Source organism: Pipra filicauda, unplaced genomic scaffold (assembly GCF_003945595.2).
Source record: "Pipra filicauda isolate LSUMZ 115617 unplaced genomic scaffold, ASM394559v2 scaffold405_size854913_pilon, whole genome shotgun sequence".
NCBI classification, from domain to species: Eukaryota; Metazoa; Chordata; class Aves; order Passeriformes; family Pipridae; genus Pipra; species Pipra filicauda.
In genome coordinates, this window is record NW_024104538.1 from 588,145 (window position 1) to 613,954 (window position 25,810).

The 25,810-nt window shown below is 40.8% G+C and overlaps 1 protein-coding gene across 6 annotated transcripts in view; it reads right to left on the reverse strand.

Moving 5' to 3' along the window:
* The window catches only part of MOCS1 (molybdenum cofactor synthesis 1), a 31,468-nt gene extending 23,212 nt beyond the window's left edge, over positions 1-8,256 (reverse strand). For 3 of the 6 annotated variants that reach the window (XM_027748871.2, XM_027748873.2, XM_039385338.1), the window contains exons 1-2: positions 7,988-8,054; positions 314-446 (exon numbers count right to left, since the gene is read on the reverse strand). The gene's annotated coding sequence lies outside the window, so the exon portion shown is untranslated. Of the gene's footprint in view, positions 1-313; positions 447-7,987; positions 8,055-8,193 lie in introns of those variants that run through there. The other 3 variants (XM_039385337.1, XM_039385339.1, XM_039385335.1) reach the window with 3 other exon arrangements.
* Positions 8,257-25,810: the final 17,554 nt, after the last annotated feature.

Consider the following 25,810-nt stretch of genomic DNA (forward strand, 5'->3'; position numbering starts at 1 on the left):
GAACGCCTAGGTATGAGCTCTCCTACTTACTACACACTTGAGGTATAGCAAACAAGCATCATTATCCCAACCACACCAAGTCTGACAAAAGACCTGTCACTTCCACTTGTCACTGGAAGATCCCTAGGCTTGCTCCTGGTTCCTCATCCCACCAGCAGCTCAGGTCCAAATTAGCCTATCTGTCCTTTTCTATTACTTTGTGAAGACAAAAAACAGCACAAGGCCAACACAGCAATAACACCCTAACTCAAGTCTTGGCCTTTGCATAATATGGGTATAAGAGGTTTGTTCACAGAACCCAGCAGACACTCACACCTGAGGTTGCATTTCTCGGTCAAAGAAATTCGCAAGTAATTGTGCTGACGCCCAAAGCTGTCTGTCAAAAAAGGAGAGAAGGGGGCAGCATGTTCCAGTAGAAAGCGTCCTCTTCCTGGGCTTTGCAACTCCTGTAACAAAAACAAGCCAGTGTTAAATATTTGAACAGTGACCCTGTCAACTTGCTGTATAAATATTAACTTTGAGCTGAACTGATAATTATTATTCCATTTTTCCCCATAGGGACAGCTGCACAAGAAAAAACCCATGACTTGTCTTTATGATCAAAACTGACCATTTATTGATTAACTTTGTCACTACTTAATTTCATGGAACTGTTTACAATCTTCCCTGTGCATTTTAAGATACAGCCTCTTTGCCACAGATGCTTCAGGTTTTTTGTCCATAATAGGAGGTTGTTTGGTTTTTTTTCAGTTGCCTGTCTCTTTACTTTCCAGAATCAATGATCCAGGACCACCCTATCTCACTATAACCCCTGGGGTAAATGAAACCATGTAAAAGGGGTCCTCCCTGCACTTCAGCACAAGAGAACTATTAGTCGATGAAACACTGCCATCTCTGCTTGTGTTCCTACCAACTTTCATGTGCAAGACATAACTGAAATACTTCTATGTACAATTATGTTTCACGATGTCTTGTTTCCAACAAGGTCTTCCTGTCTAAACCCATATAAAAGAGTACTTCCAAAAAGCTTGTCTCTGTTAAAAGATGATAAATAATACAGGGCATGGTGAAACTGGAAGAGAAATATATGATTCTGAACACCTATTCAACCTGCATAAAATTCAGAATTTTAATAATGTCTTTATTAACTGTCATGAAGTGAATATTAAAAGTGATTTCTATTTACAATCTTAGGGTTTTCTTAAAGAGCAATGTAATATATTCTACAGCAACACAACTTTTAGGAAGTATGAGTATTTGCTTTCTAGAATGAGGGCATAGTAAGGATGTGGACCTGCTGGAGCAAGACCAGATGAAGCCACAAAGATGCTCAGTGGGCTGAAGCACCTCTCCTACAAAAACAAGCTGAGAGAGCTGGGTTTGTTCAGCCTGGGGAATAGAAGGCTCTGGGGAGACATTATAGCACCTTCCAGTATCTAAACAGAGCTACATGAAAGCTGAGAGGGACTTTTTACAAGGGCGTGGAGTGATAGGACACAGGGGAATGGCTTTAAACTGAAAGAGAGCAGCCTTAGATATCAGGAAGAAATTCTTTACTGTGAGGATGGTGAGGCACTGGAACAGGTTCCCCAGAGAAGTTGTGGATGCCCCATTCCTGGAAGTGTTGGATGGGCTTTGAGAAAGCTGTTGTAGTAGAAGGTGTTCTTGCCCGTGGCAGGGTGTTCAAACTGGATGATCTTTAATGTCCCTTCCAACCCAAACCATTCTGTGACTCTACGATCACTTTAGGTATCCAAATAAATATCCTAAATTAGTAGCTGCAAACAAATACAGTTTATACCACATAACTTAAAAACATCAGTACCATCAATGCCAGAAGACTGTTGGTTATAGCAAGGTCTAAACAGAGGGAGTCCCATTGCCTTTAGCCCATGAATTTCAAACTACCATGTTATATCTATTTTTCTACACCTGTAAAGCACAGCTGAAACCACTCTGCTACTTTTGGAAAATATTTTGATACCCTAAGTAAAACACACTAACTGAACCAGCTCTTATCACAGTACTGCAGAAAAGCAAAAGTTTACCATTATACTTTTATCAGCTTGGTTCAGGCACTACATACAAACATCTACAAACAACATAATTCAACCCCTGTCGAGTCTTTTTATCTACTACATCACAGTTAAATTAACATTTTATAGGAGGCCAATTTAATAACTCATGATAGAGGCCAGCTGCCTAACATCACAAAACAAAACAGAGAACACAAAATAATTAAAGGAACCACCTTCACTGGGTCCTTGTTAGTTAACCACATACTGACATCTAATAGCCAGCCAAGAAAACTAGAAGAAAGCTAAACAACTCCTGAACATACAGTGAATTTCATCTCCAGTGAAAAAGCACATAAAAACCCATTTCTGTATACATGGTGTTCACAAAGTGTGTGTGTGTGTGGGAATCAGCTGCAGAATTGTGCCTCAAGCTGAAATCATGCTAATTTGTCTTGATAGGCTGCAGCAGGCAAAGGATTAAATAAAGTTTTGACATAAACTTAAGATGTAGAATGAGGAACCAGACAAATGGGTATTTAAACTGCTCACCTAAGCAAAAGTCATGACGTACATCTAGTGAAAAACAGACCTGTGAAATCCCCAGACATACTAAAATCAGCATGTATGGGATAATGCCAAGGGACTGGGCAGAAACACACAGGGCTGGAACATCAGCTCCCTGGCTCCGATCACTACTAGTAACTATAGGAGTTAACCCTGCACAGTACTGTGACACAGCCCTTGCAAGAAGTCTAGAAAAGGTCAACTAAAATAAACCCAGGTATGGTTCCTCAAAACATTTTATTCTGAAAACATTTTTAAGAAAGATTTGTGGTGGGTGGAAGGCAGAGAGACCCTCAGTGACCAAATCAGCCAGACAGCAAAGGTTATCTGGGGAGAGACCCAACTTCAGCCATCAGCAGCTGCAACAATTTTGTTTCCAGCTGTGCTAACACTACAGGAGCAGTTGTTCTTGGCAGCGCAATTTTTTCACTAACTTTTAAATAATCCTCTACAATTCTTGATGCAAACAGCTTTGAGGTAAAATAAGAAGATCTCTAAAAACATCCATGGCAGTGGGGGGGGGGGCTAGAGAAGATAAAGGAGATAGAAAGTGGCTATTTCAAACCCCAGAAAGCATCTGTTTACCCGTGCTAAAACTGCAGAACAAGTTTCCACGCAATGGCTTTTCTGCCAGAAGGAAGCAATCCCTTTCAGTTTCAGAAGCAGTGGCCACAACAGCACAGCGGTATGGGGCGCAAGGCCAGCCCTCCCCAGACCTGGCCTTCCCTCACTGCAGCACCAAATGGGTCAGTGGCAATCCCTCTGCAGCCACACACTGCTCACCCTTACATGTGTTCTTTCCTCTCTTCCTTCTTCAGAAAGTCAAAAAACCCCCAAGTTGAAAATCCCTTGCTTTGACAGAAATGCTGGCTCTCTTGCACTTACTGTGAGGGTTTCTCAGAATACAAGCAGGGTTAAGTCAAAGAGCCCAGGTAAATATCCAGACTTCATTTCTTCTTCTTCCCCAGTTAGAAAACTCGTCCCTGAACAGATTAAATCTAAAGATATTTTAAATCTGTCAAACTCAGAAAAACCACAACATGAAAGTATTTTTCTCTTAAAAACTGTGCTGCTTTCTGGCCTCGTTGGATTTCTGACATTCTCCTTCCTACTATTTTGGAAAGGTGTTCACATTTGAGAGGGAAAGCACTACCATGCTTATTAAGATTATCTGTGCCCTTTTTGTGGGAGCTCTCCTCTCCTGTTTCTTTCTCAATAACTCTTGTTTGCATCTTTTTCAGGATCCTTACCCACTCCACCTGAAGACAGATTAGTATGAACCTCCTGTCTCCTGGTTTCAGAGTGTGCATTACAGGGAGAGAAAGAAATGAAAAGTTGTCCTTCCCGACAGAAAGGTGGCAAGAGAGGGAGACCCAATGCTTGTATATAATGGAAGCCAAAACTGCATACTTGCAAGGACACTAAGATGCTTAAAACAATTTCCTGTTTTCAGAAGGAGCCACCACTGGAGTGGGATGCAGGAGACTGTTCTGTTCCTGGTCTGCCATCCACCCGCATGGCTGTTACAGGCAAAGAAATAACAGGAATAACACTGCCCTTCATTAATTACTCTAAAGTGAACTGTTAAGAAGCAGCATTAAAAGAACAGGCACTCAGCAGGCAGTTGGTGTCAATAAACTTTAAAGTTTCTATTGGAAATAACTTTTGCACTCTGCTGCAACGTAGTGGGTTTTAGAACAGGGAAAAGAAAAACGCTTTCAAAGCTACTAGAACTTCTTTCCATCAGCTTCTTGTTGTGTACAGAGATGGGCTTGTCTGGAAGGGAAGAATGACTGGAGAAGGAATTTTTAAGCTGTTATTTCAGTGTCTGTCCAGTTTGAAGTCAGCACAGAGGAATTAGGAGACACCCATGAGGAATTCAGTAGCACTAACTTGAGCTCCAGCAGAGGCGGATCCTGTATTACCAAAACTGCACCCAGCACTGACTCATATTTTTATCTATACCACAGAAAAGGCCAAATATCATAGATATAAACTCAGCTGCCTTCCTGGGAACTCAGGGCAAGGATGAAACATTCTCTCAGGTTGTTGTGTAAATATGATTTTCTGAAGGGAAAGAACTGGTTGAGGTTGAACCTAATCACTCGCAGCCTGTGTGAGAGCCATTGGAGCAGGAAGAAAGCAAAAGCTGCCTGCTACAGTTCTCAGGTTACAGGAAAAGGGTTATTCAGTTCCCTGAAATAGGAAAAGGCGGATAGGGTATTTTAACATATCAGTGCCCAACCACATAACTTTCTCACTCAAAAGGGATGGCTATAACCCACAAGTCTCCACTCCCCTCTCTCCATAGTCAACAGGAGACACTTCTGCACATGGAGCAGTATGACCTGTCACACAGGTGACAGGTGTGCTTTATCTGATCCATGAAAAAAACAGGTTCTCTCTCTGGGCTGTCAATCACATGTTCTATACCAGTACTGAAAGAATAAGAGCTTACATGACTGCACCTAGCAGCTATATTTTGACAAGCTGTCAACCCTTCAGACCTGCCAATTCACCTGTGATTTCCAGAACTCTTCTAACAATACAGCAAAATTGGAAGCTGTCACCAGAGGTATCAATAACCACCAGGAACACCACAAACTGACAGATACTAGAAAGGCTCATTTAAAAACAAGGGGGCAGAGAACAGAACTTGAGCTGAAGATCAAGTACCGTCCTTGCTCTACTCTTCCACCTTCACTTCATCCCCAGTAATATTTGTGCACTACAAAACAGTAATGCTTGCAAACGCTTCTGCACAGGCCTCAGGGACTACCACAACCTGTGTACTGATGTCACTGTTAGTGTTGCCCCTGGCACCTGCTAGCTCTTTCAGTTCCTGCAATCCTTCTGGGTTTGTGCACCACTGCTGCCACCCCAATGTAGCACCTAAAGCTGCTGCAGCACCATCGTGGACAGAACTCAGCTAAAGCTCTTCTCTTTCATGCCTCACTTTTAGCATCTCAGTCTGTAGGGAAGCAGTGACATAATGTCCTTGGTTCAACCTGAAAATTAGACAACCGCAGAGGCTGAAACGGGTCTAAGTAGGCCAAGTGCCAGAATGAGGTCTAAGCTGAGAATTCCAAGACAAATGTTTGTCTGAGGGCTCAGCAGCTGCTGCCCAACAGCTGACCCCAAACAGCATGCCACAGTTGTGAGTACTGGCACAGCGAGTACTGCCCAGGGACTGCGACCAGCTACCCGCAAAATGGAGTGTCAGCACACAGAGAGCTTCAGTCATGACTGGCCGACAATAAGGGCCATATGAGGACTTTCTGGGCAAGCTGGGCTTTCCACTTCATCCTGGTAGTGAAGGTTTCATTGTGGCCACAAAAAATTTCAGGTGGTTGTGTTTGGATTACAGGATGTACATAAGCAGACGGAGTGAATGGAAGTGACCTTTACTGGACATGATACATCTAGAGCAGGATTTTTAAAAAAATACGTGTCATTGCTCCCAAGCCTCACTATCTTAAGAGTCCTCTCATCTTCCTCCTTTGTTTCAAAAAGCTGGAGTTTTTGCAAGTAAACTTCCAGTTTACAATAAAATAAAAAGTAAGAAAATAAATAGAAATTACTTTTTCTAGCGTACTGGAAAATACAGTTTTGTAGTAGAAATAGGTCATCCTACATACTTATTTTAATTAAAAAATATAATTTGGACACATATCATCAGGCATACAAGATGACAGGGTGGCATCCAACTAACTTTGTTAACTGCGAATTAGTAGAAACAAAAAAACCCCAAACCACGCTTGTACACAACCAAGCAACTGTGAAAATGCTGCTTTCAGAGTGCCTGTTGCTACCTGCCCTTTTCTAGTCTTAGAAAATGAAACTGCACTCTGTGTATATCTGAGACTGACAACTGTATCTTAAATACTAAGATACAAACAAATTGTTTACCACACAATACCAGTACAGCCACTGTACTGGTGGCTGTACTCCACAGTTTAGAACCTAAACTAAAGACTTACAGTGGATGGCCTTGGGCACAGCCTTTACGCCGTTTCCTGAAGCTCCTGAGTTATAGAGTTTTTCCTTCCACAGCTGGAATGACCATTTTAAAAGGGGCTCTTCTCCCCTTTGCACCCATCCCGCCTCCAAAATCTCATGAAACTAAACAGAACCCATGAATACTTTCAGCTCTAGCACAGAAGACAGTCAAGCAGTATTCACAATTATTTTGAATGTTTAATCATCCTGTCATTTGAAAGCACATTTCACTGTCTCCTATGGCTGCAATGCCAATTGCTCCTCTCTACAGATGAATCCCAGGAGAGACTGGGAACAGAAAGGAGCAATGAGTATATTATCACTGTATAGTTACTAAGTTTTCAGTGTCTTTGTTTTTGCTTCTCAGACCCTGCAGGGTATGAGCCACTAGTGCCCTGCCACACCTCTCACAGTTACGGTGACACAAACCCATATCACCCATTCTGTTCTTCCAGCCACTGTGGCTTTTGTCCCCTAAGGAAGTAGGGCTTTCAGAGATGGATGCTGTAACCAAGCTCTCTCAAAAGTATTCCTGAATGATTGTTAGAGCTACCGGATCTATAGGAAGTAGTGAAAACTATTTCTGATCAGAATTTATAAAAATGTTCATGGCTTAGGAAGAACAAACCAACCAACCAAACTCAATAACCTTTCCAGATTTCTGACTCAAGTAAGCATTCAATATAGCAATGCATGAATACATTTGGTTTCCTGTAAATAAGTAAGTGGCAGTGAATGCATTCAATTCTGGCGACACAGAGTCTGTCACTAGTAGCTTTAGCTTGTTTTCTGCTTGTTAAAGCCATCCATGCAATCACAAGTAACTCAATAAATCATGTCCCAGCTGGGCTTACTCTGCGTGCCATGCCCTATTTCTGCTAGTCACAGAACCTTTGCGTGCAGCTTTTTCTCCTGCATTTGGACACCAAGAGACCGAATTCACCTGGGGGACCGAGAGTTTAACCGGCAGAAGCTGTATCTGGGCAACACCTGCGTTGATTTCGCGCCAGGACCGGAACAAACAGGACCAGCGCGAGCTCGTGTGACCACGGGAGCACAACCACCGAAAGCTGCCAAACCACTTGGTTTTTGATCTGAGGTGACCAAACTCCGTTGTGTAATCTCTCCCTTGACTGGGCAGGAGCACAGAACCAGCTCGGACCATGAGACTGGGTGTCCCACGTACTTCCAAAGTGAGGGTGACATTTCAGCAAAAGAAGGGCACAGAATTATGTATTGCTACACGTCTTGTTGACTCTTCCCTCCCCCCCTATACATAACCAGCTCATGTTCGTCGCACAAGCCACCGGGCAGCCCGGGACACGTTGCAAAATTTTACGGACAGGTTGCACTTCCACGGAACGCGCGGGCACACCCCGCCCGCGGTGCCCAAGCCCCCCGCTCACCCCGGCGGGCGCAGCCACGGTTACCACAAGTGCCCCACCACGAACTACGTCTTCTTAAGGACAAGGCAGCGGCCCGGGACGCCAAATCCCAAAGGCGACCTGCGGTGGCGCGGCACGGCACAGCACGGCTCGGCTCCCACAAGCGCCCCCCGCCCGCCGGTATCCCGGCCCCAAACCCGCATTCCCGCCGGCCGCGCCCCCCTCACCTGCGCGGCGGCCGCGGGAGCCCTGGCGCGCGCCCCGGTGCTGCAGGCGCGGCGCGCGGCCGCCCCGCGCGCCCCCCGCACGAGCCGCCCCCACAAGGCGGCGGCCGCCATGCGGCTCCTCGGCACCGGCGCGCGGGGGGTCCGCGGCCGACAGCCCCGCGCGAGCCGTCACGCGGAGGGGGCGGGGAGGGAGAGCCCAATCAGGGAGGTGCCGGTGCCGCGCTGCACGCCGGGAGCTGTAGTCCGCCTCCCTCGGCCCCAGCCGCGCGTGGGGTCCTGCGGGTCCCGCGCCACCCGCGTGTCCTCCCGGGGCAGCGGCCACGGGCAGTTCACACAGTCACAGAGTATGTTCAGGTGGAAGAGACCCACAAGGATCATCGAGTCCAACCCTTGGCCCTTGCACAGGGCCACCCCCAAGAGTCACACCACATGCTCGAGGGTGTCGTCCGAACGGTTCTTGAACTCTGTCAGGCTTGGTGCTGTGACTACTTCCCTGGGAAACCTGTTCCAGCATCCAGCCACCCTCTGGGTGAAGAACTGTTACTGTAAATCGGCGAATAAGTAACCCTTAAAACTCAATTTGTGAGCATTAGCGGGCAGGCATTCCTTTATTATCAGCAGTGGACACACAGGAGGACAACTCCTCTAATCATGTGGGTGCCCCGTTCTTGGCTCAGTGTAGCTACTGTTTACTTACAATTTTACATATTCAGTAAATGTCTTACATATTCACTATTTCTCTTATAAATTTCATACATATGTTATTTAGGTCTAAGAATTTCTTTAGAAGTCCTTATTTGGTCAGTAGGGGTCTTCTGGTGGTCTCTGGTGGTTATTTGGAGCTTAAACTTTACTTGAACTTGTCCATTGAGCAGCGTATTTACAGCTGGTTATAAAGTGCCTTTGTTCAGCATCTCTTATCCAAAACCTGGATACCTATGTTACCACTACTTTAACTAAAGCATTCATAAACTTGCTTATTCCACAACTACCTTAGCAGAAACTTACATTGTGAAGGCTGGTGCAAAATTACTGAACCATGGAGAATTATTGCTCTCAGAACCTTTTTCTAATATCCAACCTAAACCTCCCCTGACACAGCTTCAGGGGAGCTGTCACTGTGTCCTGTCACTGGTCACCACAGAGAAGAGATCAATGTCTGCCCTCCTCTTCCCCTCACTAGAAAGTTGCAGACTGTGATGAGGTCTCCCCTCAGTCTCCTCTTCTCTGGGCTGAACGGACCAAGTGACCTCAGCCGCTCCTCATATGGCTTCCTCTCAAGGCCCTTCACTGTCTTCATGGCTCTCTTCTGGATGGGAGCCCGGTGACCCTCAGCAGTGAGGGCAAAACCTGCACTGACAGCCTTTGCCATCTGCCTTCCCCTGCCCCCATCTCAGCCCTCCAAAAGCCAGGTGTAGAGCCAAAATCTGCCCACCAGCTGCCTTTGAGGGACATGTGGGCACTGAAGGACACATGGGTGGTGCACGTGTCCCAGCAAGGCCAGCCAGCGGATTGGGAAGCACAGATATCCTCAGCTGGACAACATATCTGGTGGAAATGATAACTTCAGTCCTGCCCCAGTCTCAAGTAAAATCTGTACAACCTTGTCTGAAGATTGGCACAGGAACTAAATGAGGTATAATTGATCTTGTGGGGCATAAGAAAGCAATATTTCAGTTTTTCAGCCTGATATACTTTCCCCTAACTATCAGTGTTTCAGACAAGGGACTCACAATGTAAAGTCCGGTATCCCACTGTCCACCTCCAGGTGAGGGTCTGCAGAGTGTGGTCACCTGCTGCCAAGGTGAACTGTAGACACTTGTTCTGTACACGCTTTACATGTCAAAGGAGGGCTTGGGTGGGATAACAAAATTTTCCTGGAACTCCTTCCCTGAATCATGTCAGATATTCTTCCAAAAGACAGGTGATTCCCTAAATGACTTTATTTGCTCTTGGACTTAGAACTGTGTAGCTGTTAAGAGTAAAACTCACAATTTTGTACACCATGCTGTTCTATGATCACTCTTCCATTTAAACGAATTTTTTTTTCCATTACCATATTGCTGTGCCAGGGCGATTTGCATTTGCAACTAATGGTTGCACATTAACAATTCTCTGCTTAATCCTTTAGTGTTTGACCTGTGCATTCGTTGTTGATGTTTGAGTAACTGGGCCTTACAATTGCTTGTGTCAGCTGCTATTTCCGGGCATTGTTACATGTGCTGGTACAGATTCAATTGTTTAGTCAGGCTATACTTAAATCTTTGCTCTGTAGCAAAACGCTGCCTTCTGTCCAATTCAGTCTTAAGCGTTTAGACTTTAGACTTTATTCAGTCTTTAGGCTGGATACAAACTAACAGTAAAACTTAATGCAACATTGCTACTTCCTCCCTTCCCCCCCACTCCCCTCCCGCCAAAGCTGAAGCTATTTGAAAAGAAATACACTCAAATGACTCATAATGTCACCAAACCTCTATTCTGAAACCATGCCCATCAGTATGATGTCAAGGTAACACATACACAGATCAAAACAGTAGATAAAATACTGGTTTTAATTAAAATTTTTTAAAGATGCAGAAGCAAGCTTGCTGTTGACATTTACAGCAACTTTATGAAGGCTCACTTCTCCCTGTAGAACTGGAATAACTGTAATTAAAGGATTTCCTGGATTTATTTGAAGAGCAAGTGATAATGAAAGTTGAAACACTGAAAGCATTTTAGCTTCATATTAAATGTAGTAATCGTTCAGTGAGCTTTTCAGTTGTGGAAAAGGTTGAATTAGATGTGCAATGAATAAAGATGAAAGTTTGTAACAAACTCAGAAAGAGAAAAAAATTATTATTTGCTTCATCAGCATTAAAAAAAAAATCTTCAGTAATATTCTACAGGAAATGTTCTTACCTACAGTGAAGAGTCTGGCTCTGTAGTTCTATTGTTATTTACTTTTCTTAAAGACTATGTTAATCTTAACTTACATCTTTAGTCTAATTGAATACGGTGGGGCTAAGCATATTTGGAAATGTAAGAAATTAAATGTTTTTGCATACCTGAAAGCTTTCTTCCAGTTTTCTCAGATTGTACAAATATAGGTATGTTTCATTAAAATAGCATAAAATCGGCTTTTATACATCCAAAGGTACACCTCTTACTCTCAGAAGTACCTGCTTCTGTTTGTCAGAAGCACTAAATGAAACCATAAAAAATAGTAATGAAATACTATTGAAATACTAATGAAATACATCTGCATAAGAGATGATTCTGTTTTAACTTTATTGGGATACTGTAATGTCATGTTGTGCCACATCATGTCATGTCATGCCATGTCGGTCATGAAGAGTGTGTTTGTACATCTGAGACAGCAGCTGGAGATTTGATTGCTTTGTTTTTCTTAGCATCTATCTGAAGAACTAGTACTCAGTAAATAATTAAGGCTTTGAGGTTTGCGTGTCTATGCCAAGATGCAGCACAGTATCACGCCCTTGAGTTGTAACCAAAGTTACACGTGACATTCTACCACAGCAAAACAATACCTATCTGCTTCTAGCTTCAGAGACCACCGTCACTCTAGTGAGGCTAAAGACATTTAATCAAAGCAATTTTAGGATCCACAGAAACTCTTGCCAGTGATGTTTCAGTTGTCTTCTAGACATAATGGAGACATTCACTTGTGTTTGGCACAGGATACTTCTTTAGCCCAAATTCCAAAGAAAGAAATTTCCTGCCCTTCCTGCTGCTGCCTTCCCTTTTGACTTACGGGGGCCCTAGATTAGCCATGTCTTATTTATCTGCTTATTTGTTTCAAGATTTTGCTGAATTCACATTTAAAGCCTTAGAGGTCTCATTCAGCACTTGTACACATCCAGGGATTAACTAACTTCCCCCTAAGAGACTCTACACTGTGTCATTTGTAGAGGTCTGTGTGCCTGCCAAGGAGTGTTACATCCACATGGGCAACTGAAGGGCAGAGTCCAGTCCATGTCCCCGGGGGCCTATGCCAAAACAATATAAACATGCAGAGTATTGGACTACTTCCAGTGCTATTCATGTTTCACATAAACACTGAATAAAGCTTTAGAGATATGTTAGTAATAAAATAATAATAACTTAAAAGTCTCAAGAGAGAGCTCAGCACGTGAGCTGGATGCATCTGCCACAATGAATCAGATTGCCTCTTTGTCCAAACTAGGCATCGATTAAAAGTTACTCAACACCTTTCTGAAACGTTGGGCTACATGCCTGAGCAAAAACCGGGGCAAAGTGGAGGACCTGATCCTGTCCTCACATGGAGCTGGAACACAGTCAGGACTCGTGTTGAGACTACTGTTAGGAAAGACTGCATGAGTGCAAGCCAAGGGAAAGCCTCTGAGTCCAGCTTCCTGCCAGCTTCCTTCACTGAGCATGAAATAACAGAATTTACAAGACATGTTCACTGTTTTGTCTATTTCTAGCAAGAGCAGAACATCATCCCTCTTCACAATTGTTACTAGTGAACAACATAGGCGCTCCTTGAAAGAAACCATCACAAGGATGGAGATTCACTGTCAAACTTCAGGGCATAAATGGGATACGAACGACTAGCTTAGTAAATCTCACAGTTGCTCGTGAGATTTATAGCATTTTTCTGTTCAAAGAACACCATTGCACAGTTACTCTTGTCTACACTTGAGAAATCCTGGGGAGCTCGTACAGCAGAGGCTTCTGTTATAGTTTACTTTCCTCATCACAAAGAGGAACGAGAGCCTTTCCGGTGTTTCTTCCCGGTAGCTGACATAAAATAACATCTGCAGTTCTCTAGGACATACTGCTTCCATTGAATTAAAAAGCAATTGTCAAAAACCACACAGAGGTACAAATAGGGAATTTTGTCAGTATTCGTGCCAAGGCTGCCACAAAAACAGATGCACTCTCACTTACAGATGCAGAAGAAGTTAGAACAAATTGGTCTGAAAATCATTGGTATGGAACCAGCCAGGCTGATTAGAAAATAGATGTCAATGATGTCTTCTCCTACCCCTCTGTCATGGGAGAGTGGAAGGCTTACACAAAATTTATTAAAAAGCTTTGCAGTTGAGTCACAAGGTGCAGAAAGAACTGCCTTGCTTTTTAAACCCCTTCTCAGACAGGAGTCTAGGTGCAGCTGCATTCAATCTTGTCCTCAGATTATGTCAATAGTTTAAATTTAAGGAATTATAGAGGTGTGATTGAACAACTTTTGTCTCGTAGATTTTTAATGATTGGCAAAATGCGAATATTTATATAAAACTAATAATTTATTTTATACAAATGGTCAGACAAAAGATCTTAATCAGAATTATTTACTACACAATATAAACATTAAAAATGTACTAGTAGAGTATAATATAGCATAAAGTAGTATGGTGCACTGTAACAAAGCAATTACTGAAGCAGTTATATTAAAGCTAATAAAAAGAAATAATTATTAAATAGAGATCTGATGTAACTCATCCATACTAATGCTTGTGGGGAGATCCATTTCTCTCAACCTTGAGGAGTAACCTTGGAGAACATCCCCAGCCAAGGGAGGAACCTCCACGCATACACCCCAAGAGGGGCTATGTTAGAAGAACCTGACTGCATGAGAGGGGACTGGACTTTTATAGTATAAAGTGATTGACTGCTAGTCACATCTTTACAGCCCAGCTATCAGTTTATCTGTCAAATTAGACTTCAAAAAGCAGGGTGTATATTCAAGGTTTGATGAACCAGGGTGATTTTAGCATAATTAACACAACAACCTGGCTCCAGCACTTGATCCTGCATGATAGCTTGATTGGATTTTAGGTCTTATCAGGGTGGGCCTATCCTGCCACACTCTCCTTACTTCTGTGTGCTGGAGAAACCATCTTCTCCCTCATCTTATTACCTTCCTCCTTTGCTGCATTTTCTTTGGTGTCATTCAACTTTTCTACTCACAAGAATGAGAAAAGAAAAATTGATAATTTATTATTACTAAAGTCATAATGATGACGTTTTTGGCATTCTGTGTTTGAGCTATATCTACCAGTATCCAGAAGGGCTGTAGAATGCCAAGGAAACCAACTGATCCTACACATTAAAGTGAAGACTATGTTTACTTTTCCATACTTTTGCACAGATACACTACAGAAAGGGAATTAAGAAATGCATAAAAAGCAAAGGGTGATATAAGTAGAGAAAGGGACAAAAGGAATGAAGAAAAGAAGGGGAGAAAGGGAGAAAAGGAGGGAGAAAGGCACAGAGGAAGGGGGGGAAGAGGGAGGGAGGGAAGGAAGCTATGAGCTTGACCTTATCATTTATGTATGACCATACCCTCCTTTCTTGGCTTCCTTTACATGAAATATCATTATCTCACCTTCAGCATTAAACAATTTAGGAACATCAGCACTTTGTGCACTCTTTTTATTTTTTTTTTTTTTTTTAATGTAGAAATTCTGTCAGGACAGCTGCAAAACTTTTCTTTGTCTGGAGCAAAATTGCAGTTCCACCCTTGCACAACATTCCCTGTAAACAGGCTGTTCATGAGCTGGTAACACCTACTGATCTAACTTGGTGCTTATTGTGTTTAATTCCTGAGAACTGTGAGAAGAATGAATACAGTGACACAGAACCACCACATCTAATAAGATTGAAACAGACATAAGCAAAGGAAGGTTTAGACAAAGTTATACATTGTCTTAGCCTAACTCTCTGTGAGCATCTTCTTCCCCAGGCAGCTCCAGGTGTAGGTTTGGGGTTAATTTGTTAGCATGCCTACATTTTATTTTATTTGACTGAATTTAAGGACATGCTAAAAGGGGGACCTAAGTGTTAGAAAACACCAGAAGACTTCCTTTTTCTTTCCTACAGATGACCTTGACTCCTGATGTCCTCCCCTCTCCTTGCGTGAGTAACTTCTCCTTTCATGAGTAACTCCCATTGCTCCGTTCCATGTTAAAGAAATCCTGCTTAACTTTATGGACTGAAGTTTACTGTATGGGTGATATGTGATAGTCCCTTATGTAGCAGCATGGATGACACTCCAGGCATCAGGCACAGGGCAGAGAGATGATTCTCAATACTCAGAATTCTGTTGTATTTTGGACAAAACAAATCATGGTCCTCCATTTTCCGCCAAGTGAAGATTCCAAGACAAACATATTGGTCCTTAAGAATTACAAAAAACCCACAAAAAAACAACCAACCAAACAAAAACCCCCCTCTTTTCCAATATAGGTGCTGTCTTGCTTTCTTGAAGCTAGTCCCTGTATTTGGAAAGCAATTAATTTAGTTAAACAGCTGGACACATTATCTGAAGAAATATTATCTCTATTTCTTATTTAATTTCCATTGAAGCAAGAAATTTCATCAATAACAAGGAAAAACTTCTCCACATTCCAACAAAATGATAAGATCACAGACCTTCAAGACTTTTTTGTGCTGGAAGAATTTTATGTCACTTGGAAATCAATTAAGTTCCATTAAGTCTCTAAAGTATACCTGTTTTGTATTGTGCATTTCAAAACTAAGTGATAGTGTTTATAACCAAGTTCTTAGTCTACCTAGGATAGGATTTATTTTCTGCTTATTTCTTGGCTTATATTGCTGAAAAAAGCCAATTTCCAGTCTGTTAAGCATCCAATCCATGGTAAGTGAATCTGTAACAAACAGCACTCTGAGAAAGTTAATTTGTATCCAAAGAACATTACCCTGTTAAAAAGTGAACAGGAGAAGAGGGAACAAAACAAAATTTAAAAAAATAATAAAAAAAATCTAGCATCTTTGTAGGCTGTTGACATTTTTGTTTTCCAGATACTTGTATCAAAGACAGTATTTTTTCAAATACTGTTAAGTCTCTTCCAGATTTAGCATTGCACAGTTATTTCTCTCCCTGTCATTTTAGATCCCATAAGCACTTCAGTTCTTTTGAGTTCTTGGAAATCACAATAAAGAATTGTGATTCTAGAAACCAAATCTCACAGAATATTTCCCTCTTTCACATCTTTGACTATCATATTGTAACAGAAAGATAGAAAAGAGCTGTTTACATATTCACTCTGTTCTCTCATCTCCTCTTCCCAGCGTTTTCAATTTGCCAGTTTCTGAGCTGCATTTTGAAAATAGATGAAAATGTGATAATGCCTTGGAAAAATTTTATTTGATTTTTAGGAAAGAGGATCATTATTTTGTTATTCACTGTTTAATCACTTAGATAATGGAAAAGTGAGCCTAGAGAAGAAAAGAATTCTGCTTTTCTGATTCCTACCACTCACTTTCACATCGATGATTACAAATAACCTCTAAGATAACAGAAAATCAAGCCCTTGAGGGGTAGCTGTCTGAATAATGGCACTCAAATAACCTCAGATAAGCCATCAGGCTGGAGATTTCAGAGGTTATGACAACTATAAGCCACTACATTTGAGAGGGGTAGGCTTTATTTTCTGTAATAATTGCTCTTCTAAAGCTTTTCTCTCGCTATAGTGATAATTGCTCAGCCCTTGTGACTGGCTAACTACTGCGCCTCAGAAATATTCTGTTATGGGGAAATGAGAATGGGTTATTTATTTCACCCAAAAAGGTATGGAGGGCACTCTACTGGCCTTGTATTTCCTCATGGATGCTGAAGTATTGATTGCCATCCCAGACCTGGAAATCTGATCTCCTGACCCCATTATTTCAGCTTCAAATGCTGTGTGCATAAAGAAAATTAATTATAAAACAAAACACAAAAGTGGAACAGGCTGATTAGATGCTGACCTGAAAGGGCTCTTGTTTGCTGAAAAGTTTTTCCATCTTAGGCAGTGGAACACCTTTACTTTTTTTTTTCCAGGTTTGACAGTTAAAGTCAAGGGGCTTTATGCTGCTGCTCTTTACAAGTTTGTTTCTTCCTCTAAAAGAAGAAAATAACTTTATCTTGATGAAAAATTCCTGTTCCAAAAGGCATTCAACATTTGGCAGTACTAGCCTGTCAGTCTGCATCTTGCTGTTGTGCAAATCCTTCATCTTCCCATGCAGCACTCATGTGATACCCATGAAGAAAGCTGAGCACTCTGATTAAACACAGAATGGCAGAAAATAGAGAGAAAAAGAAGGAGGAAACAAGGACAAGGCAGAGAAATGGGATTGAGATATCTGATTTTTGTATTTACCTAAAATTTCAGATATAGCTGAAAAATACTACAATCAAGAAGCCTGGAACCAAACAATCCTAAACCTGACCCTAAGTTTCTAAAATGATTTTGAAGTTTTTCAATTAAACATTGTAATTGTTCTATTAAAATTCCAGTGTGCTTTAACAGGAGACTGATTTCTCCACATTTCTCTTTAGCTGTCTCTGCAGTGCAACATAGTACCTTCTGAAAAACTGAGAGTATTCAAGACAGGAAGGAAATAGGTACAAGAAAGACTGTCAGTTCCAAGGTAGAGAGGGAATTAGATGAAATTACTCTGTGTTAATTCTGATGACCATTGTTGGTTACCAGCAGTCAATCCCTATGTTAAAGTTGCAAAATCAAGCACTTAGGGACAAAACAAATAGCACTATTTTTGATATCCATCCGTACACACTCTGAAGTTACTTCCTTACATACATGCCCTTCTCTATGTTTATGTGTCTTATCTTTTCCATTCTCTTAAATTTCTCTCTGGACTTCTCGCCAACCTGTCCTACCATTCGTCTCTTTTTCTAGCCTCCTTTATTTTTGATTTTCTAATTACCTCCCTTTAAATTCCCACCCTCCCATCTACTTGCTTTGCATCTGAGATGGGGGAATGATCCTTACCATGCAAGGATCTGTTAGCGAGCAGAAACATAGCCACAGTCACAGAAAAAAATTAAAACTCACTGCAAATATCTGCAGGACAGCCTTGCTGTCTGAAAGATTAATTCATTTCACTGGTTAGGACCTCTGATTGCAATCCTGTGATGTCCCACTACTGTCGCCTGAAAAAGGGATGTCTCTTCCAACTGGATTTTTCCCTTCTGTGCAACCCTGCCTCTGGCGAAAGGGATTGTTTATAACCTCATTACTTGCTATTTCAGAAGACTACAGTCAGAACATTAATTCCAGTCTGGAAATTATTTGACTCTCCCTGTACATTTCTTTTACTTGAATATATACTAGTCCCAATGACAGTTGATAACTCTATGTAGCAACGAAGACTGTTAACTAAACAAAATATCTTCCTTACTTGTTCCCTTCTTTCTCCTAAGTTTTCTAAGGAATGGTGATTTAAACAGTCTGATCAAATTCTCACATTTCATCATAGTTACCTAATGTCTTTTACCTTCATTCACTTGTATGGGCTTCATTATGTATTTTTTCTTTGATTTCTGAAAAAAATATGAAGAATATGAAATCTACATAGTTCAGATGACTTCTCCAGTAGTGAATTTTGAACAACAGGTGCCTTTGAGAAACATATATAAACAACTCTGTGTATCATTCCTTGGCAGTCCAGAGATACTCCTTTTTCAGTTTACACATCTTAAGAAGGATAACTGGCTTTAAAACCAGCTTGTGGTGTCAGCAGGGTTTCCAAAGAGTAACTCTACTCTTTACAAGCTAGAGAACTACCTATGCTGCACAACACAGCAGGGCCAGGACCCTGTTAAACTGAAGTTAATGGAGCAGACGTAATCACAGGGTACACTGCTAGGATCTGCAGAGCTACCAGGTCAGATTAGATCAAAAGAAACACAGACAATGTCACAGCACCTGCATCCTAACAAAGATAATCTGTGTGCATGTAGCAAAACACTGATTAAATTGCTCTGCTTCTGGAACTACCACTTGACTGCTAACCCAGGAATCTTTGAACAGTGCTTGTGTGCTGCTGAAGTAGTTTTGGAAGGAGTGACAAGACAGCTGTAAAACAGACCAAACAGTCCTCATTAAGGACATGCACTGTGAATACTTGCTTAATTTTACTGCCTGTGTTTACTACTGCCTTCTCTCATCACTGTGACTTGGTATATAGGATCCTCCAGCCCCTGGCCCACCTGTTAAGTGTGCCATTCATTTATTTAGCTCCTAGAGGTGATGAGTAAGTAACGTTAAAGAGAAACTGCCACTGCACTGTCACAGAGCCAAGGCGTATACTAACACTTCACTGCTCCAACAGCCAGATATGTGTGAGTCCAGGACGCAGAACAGAATGTAGGTGTCTGAATCCTTCACTTCCCACATTAGGAAAATGATCTAATCACCTTGCAGTCTAGATCTGCTATGGCACATTAGCCTGCAGGACCTCAGTTTCTGGGTTTATATTTCAAGTAACTGTTTGGATATATTCTGGGGAAGCAGAAAGAGATTGACCTCCTTGGTTGGTGATAGCAACACAAGAACTCCCACGTGAGCAGAAGGATCCAAGCAAGAGCAGAACAAGTCCTACTAAAATCCTGGCACAGGGAAAGTCATACTAAAGTCTTTGTGCTGTAGCTCTCTATGCCCACAGGGATGTGGGCTTTATATCCATATTAGGGGAGTCGGTACCTTTTTTAAATAACTTAGATCTGACTTGGAGAGATGACTGATAGGAGAAAGGCAAGGGAGGTGGGGAAGAGACATAAATTACAAAAAAAAAAAAAAAAAAAGATTGACTCCTAAGCCCACAGGACCTGGTAAAAATCCCTGTATTTCCACCCAACTGGAGTGGCACCACCTTCTGTAATCAGTAACTAATAGCAAGGCATGACTACTACTTCCGTGCAGTTTGTGCTGTCAAAACATTTGACTGACATAGAAAATTATAATACAGAACATATCCTTAATAAAGCACTCCCTTTTGAGGTAATTAATTGGCAAGAAAAATCAAAATGAAATGAAGTCTCTGTTACTTTAACAGGAAAAAATACAGCTATAGTATTGAATGAAACATTCTGATCTTTGGCTCATTCTAGTATGTTCTCCTTGGTTTGTAAACTTCAATGCCTTGAGAAAGTATTTGGTCTGTTCATTTCTGTATTGACACTTCAAATGTTGTGAGTGCTTACAGATTTTCCCTGCCACATATTTCCTCTTCTTTTGTTTGTTTTTGTTTTTTTTTATATCTGCAAAAATATGCAAAATATAACAAATAACATTAAGCTTTTATCAGAAATTTCCCATAAAAAATTAGACTTCAGAAAAATGTTCAATAGAACATGCTTCCCTTGGAAAAAAGGCAATTCAGCAGCAAGTTTACTTGCTATTTCAGACGAAATAACCATTTAATGACTCCCACTATCTGCTAAAACAACTGATGTTTGAGGGAGAACAAAGTCTTTCTTTACATAGAAGATCTAATCCAAGCAGTTGTTTCATCATTGACTTCTGCCTTGTACAGTAACTTGCAATCATCTTGCATGGGTAAATAACTGCATAGGTGAACAAGGCTATGGAGTAATGAGCCCTTTGATCCAATTTTACTCCATCCAAAATGAAAAAAAAGTGTGTCCTTGGATTAATAGGAAGAATATGGCCCTAGTCCCCCTAATTTATTTATTATTAGGATATTAACTCAGTCTTCAGGAAGTTTACAAATACTTTCTTTTATTCACATGTAGATTGAGAGTCTGGAGAATGAGAATGTGTAGATATTACTTCTATGAACAGATATATTTCAAGAAACTTAAGACCAAACCAAAAGCCACCAGCACTTCAGACTCTCTGCTTATCTTCCCAAGTGACTTCAACTCACTGTGATTACTAGAGATTCATAATCGTGTTTCAGTGCCTGCTAGCGCCTCTTTGTCTCCTTTTCAGATTTCTGTGGTCTCCAACAATCACTTATCAGAATTAAAAAAAAAAAAAAAGCGGGAGGAGAAAGCTGGCTGGAAATTTCCCCAAGAAATGTAGTAGGACAGGAAGGGACTTGGAGGATCATCAAGATGAGTCCATTGATGTTGCAGATGGCCACATCAAAACTTACACCTATACCATTGCTGACAAGCCACTTTAAAGACAATGAACTCTGATGGCTATACACCTTCTTCTAAGTTTCAACCTAAAAAAAAAAAAGGCTATTCTAGAGGTGTAAGTAGCTCAGTTGGTGAGAGCATGGTGCTAATAACGCCAAGGTTGTGGTTTCAATTCTCATACAGGCTGTTCACTTTAAAAGTTGGTCTTGATGATTTTTGTGGTTCCCTTCCAACTCAGAATATTCCATGATTCTGACTTTCTGACCAGTGTCTGAGATACAGACAGTTCAAAAATACAGAAATGGAAGGGAAAATAATGGTAATAATGGTAATTATTATTATTATTAGTAATAGTATGATAACAAAGTGATATACAATGCAATTTCTCCCTACCTGCCGACTAATGCTGAGACAGTTCACAAGCAGTGTCCACCAGCCAGCCTTCCCCATAGTTTATATACTGAGCATGATGCCATATGGTATAGAATATCCCTTTGGCCAGTTGGAGTTAGCTGTCCTGGCTGCATCCCCTCACAGCTTCTTGTGCCCCCCAGCACCCTGCTGGGGTGGTATGAGAAGCTGAAAAGTCCTTGGCTGAGTGTAAATACTGCTCAGCAACAACTAAAACAACAGAGTGTTATTAACATTATTCTTATCCCAAATCCAAAACACAGCACTGTACTAATTACTAGGAAGAAAATCAACTCGGTCCCAGCCAAAACTAGAACATATGTTAACTGGATGGGATTGGATGTGAGCTGTGTACATTTACCAGATTTTCTTTTTTTCCCAATTTTCATTTGGGAAAAGATTGCATCACTGCATTAGTCTTACTGAATCAGACCCTGGAAGTAAAGTTACTAATTTATGAATTCTGTTTCTCTGGTGTGAGATGACCAAACCTGTCAGAACCATACAGCAACCTCCAGCCATATACAGCAGAAGCAGCCAAGTATGTTTTGGATAATGAGGAGGAGTCTGTGCAGAAAGGGACGTCTGAATGCTGGAAAAAAATAAATACCATTTTTAGGCACATCCATTAGATATTTCACTGTCTAAATTCCCCTTGAAATGCTTTCCCCTTTCAGCTTTGATTGGAGATATTCCATCATTTATGCACTGAAAATTTTATATGGACTTTTGTGAGAAATATCACTAAGGTCCATTAAATCCAGATTCCAAGGACTTTTATTACCTTTATACTTGGTTGTTTTTAACATTGATCTGTTCTCCAATTCATCTTGTCATGTTTTCCACAAACAGACCTGCTGGCACCAGCGGACTCATTGCAGAATGGATGATCACAGTGCTAACAAGAAAATTTCCTGGTGCTTTCTGAGTGTCTTCACCCTGCTCAGTTGTACCAAACAAAGGGTAGTCAAGGGGCAAAGCACTATATGCAGATTCTTTGATATATATAAAATAAGAGGGTAGGGTAAAAAAAGCTGTGAATAACAACCCAGGCCATAATTTCCTATTTCTCTCTAATAAAGAATGTTTTGCCTCAGCTTGTTTGCTTAGCAGTTATCCTCACTAGTTTAGTCTGGAAGTGTGAGCCACTAAGAACAATCAGTTTGTCCCAGGTCTTTGCCCTGAAATTCATCCAAAACCTTCCTGAAGATCAGAAATATTTCATTTCTTATTTGAATGTTTTTTCTTAACTTCTGGGAAACTTCAACAGCAGGACTTGGGGGACCAGAGCTGTCAGGATGCAATCTTGCATTGAGAAGGAAGAAATGACTTCACTAAACTCTGGAAAAGCCTTTGTGTATAGCACAATAAAGGGAAATCAGCACCTAAGTTTCCAATTTAGTGGAAATGATGAAATGCAGAGTAGTGTTACCTCTCTGGTTCAAACAGCTCACCTTACCATATTGCAAAAACAGCTTTTCAGTGTGCTTAATAAAAATTTTTTATGACTCTGGTTAATTGCTGGTAGAAAACTTGCTGGGGGAGAAAGTTTGCATCTTTTTTCATGTCTGTGGTAGCATTCTTTGAGGCCTGCAGCATGAGATTGAGGGTGCTGGTACTGTGATCTCTTTTTCACCTGCTTTTCCTTCCTTCAGCTTCTAAAATAAATCTTCTGAAGCATCAACCAGAGGACATGTGTGCAGGAGATAGCTGCATGCTGAGAAAGCACAGGTCTGACTGTGCTAAATCTGTCATTTTGAATTTTGTTCAGGACTTTTGATAATAGTACAGAAAAAAACATCTGTACAGCTTATGAGGCTAAGTAATTTCATGCAATGGCATAAGTGAATCTTGTGTGCATATTGCAAAGAGGCAAGGAAGCTAACGTGTAAGATGCTATCTCTAAGAAGGAAAAAAACCAAGACCCAAGCTATTCTCTATTCTCTAGAGCGTATACTGCATCTTCCTCAAAGGCATTTTTCTGAACTCTGCCTAGGATGGACATCAACAAAGAAAAACATCAGCTTGCTGTTCTTTCACCAACTATAATAACTAATAATGGTATAGTGATCACTCAGTCATGAAGACTTTTCCATTACAACTCAAGCATCTTTTCTGACTGTAAGTGTATCGAAGGCCACCAGGTTCATAAAAGACCCATTCTGTAAATGTCAAATTCTACTTTTTTTATGCCAAAGTTTCTGGGAAGCATCTAAAGAGCAGTGAAGATATTAATACATTTGATGTGTCTCCAGCTTGCTCTTTGGAGCTGACCAAATTACAGGGTACATGATTTTGTTCAATGGCTGTAAGAAACAGCCAAGAAAAGAAAAGAAAGACATATTGGCTTAGACTAACACAGAAATTACTATCTACTAAAAGAAAATAGACAAAATACCCTTCTGTATAGAGTAAGAACGTTCCTTTTGACACCTCTATTAAGGGAACTGTTTATTTTCTGTGCTTACTTTTTCATATAAACTTTTAAAAAAAGGGTGTTTGTTTTTATACAAAAATATATTTTTCATGTTTATGAGGAGCTGTAGTAAAGAAGAGAGCATTTGGGAAGCTTCAGATTTCTTACCCCTTTCTGGGAGTTTCAAACTGCCAAATTTGATTCAAAGAGAGAAATATTTCTAGAATCCACAAAAAAGCATGGTTTGGGACACTAATATGTTAACTTTTTTTTTTAAAGGCCATCTGTAATTCCTACTGTAAAATAAATATATTTTTCTTGGTGGTTAGTTTTAGATTCCTAATTTTTTTTTTTCTGTTTAGAGTGATAACACAATTATTGCAATTTAACAGAAAAATAACTTCAGCAAGTGTAGTGCTTCAGAGCTAAGAAATACCAGTTAGGATCTTGGCTCTATATTGTAGTTAGACATGAGCCCCCTAGACAGCTGAATTCTTTCCACCAAGTCAATGTATGTAACTAAGCACTAATGCACCATCTTATAACAAACCAGAGAGATAATCCAAAACATGCAGAAGACTTGGAACAGGTCTGGGGAACCATAGATCAGATAATAAGTATACTTGTTGTAAACACTTAACCCACTTCTTAATTAAATGCTAGTGGAAATAAAATGGTGGGGTTTGAAGTCAAAAAAAATAAAACCCCATGTGTTTGCAGCTAGATGGTGCCATAGGATTATGCAATCCCAATCAAATTAGGGATGCTTTATGAAAGGACTTCTATTGTACACATAATATTGTATGAAAGCAGGCTGTGATCTAGGAGTCAGAAACGGCTTCAGAGAGTTGGTGTTGCTGTCTCTAGTACTGCAGGAATAGTACTCACTTCAGAATTGTTTCCTGTCCCATAACACCCCTAAATCAAATAGAAATTACAATAATAACCCTTTGTGGAGCCCCAGAATTAAGGTAGTAGTGTGTTTCCTGACAAATACTTAAATTCTGCATGAGCTCTTCGTCAAATGCATGCATACAAGTGAAATAAGGTCTGCCAAAAACACATGACAGATGGTCTTGCTTGAACTGGAGTTGAACAATACGAAATTCTAGGAGAAATTACAGACACTGATAATTCACTTTAAAGCTTGGTGCCTTCAGCTGGTAGTGCACATGGAAGTACATGCTCTAGTGATCCCCTCCTGAATATTATATTCAAATTTTATTATTTACTCTTAGTAGTAATCCAGTTGTTTCTGTTACTTTTCCTTGGCTCCCCTAAACACTTCAAAAATAGCAAGTGTCTTGATAAGAAACTCCCACAGAAATCTTATGTAGCTGGGGGAAACAGCAAGCTAAGTACATTTATAAGATTTATTTTCCAGATGGTATTCTTTCATACCACTTGAGGATCACAGAACTAATTTAATTGAATCTTTTCTGTGCTTCCTAACAATTTAGATTTTGAGGTTAACTTCTAATTTTTACATTACTATGTAGCACAGTATAAATGATACAGAGTCCAAATGCATCATCACTACACGAATGCAATTTACAGGACATTCAAACCGTGTGGCTTACTAGTCTGAACCCAACAACACACAATTATTAGAAGCCAGAGTTAGTGTAACGAAGCAATGTGGTTTTCCTGAATCTCTTTCCATAACACCAGAAGTCAGGTTCATTTTGCCTGTTGTTTTGAAGCTGACTGCAGTTCATGTTGTCACAGTGCCTTTGGAAGTTGTGTGTTAACAGATTAGGAAGGGGACTCCATCTGAGCTGAGACTTCTCTGAAATTTGGGTGCCAAAAGATTCAGCAAGCTATTGAGTCCATCTGACTTCAAGCACTACCTGAAAATTATGCTCCTGTTTTGTGTACGAGAAGGACCTTTAGTGTCTCACCTTGAAACC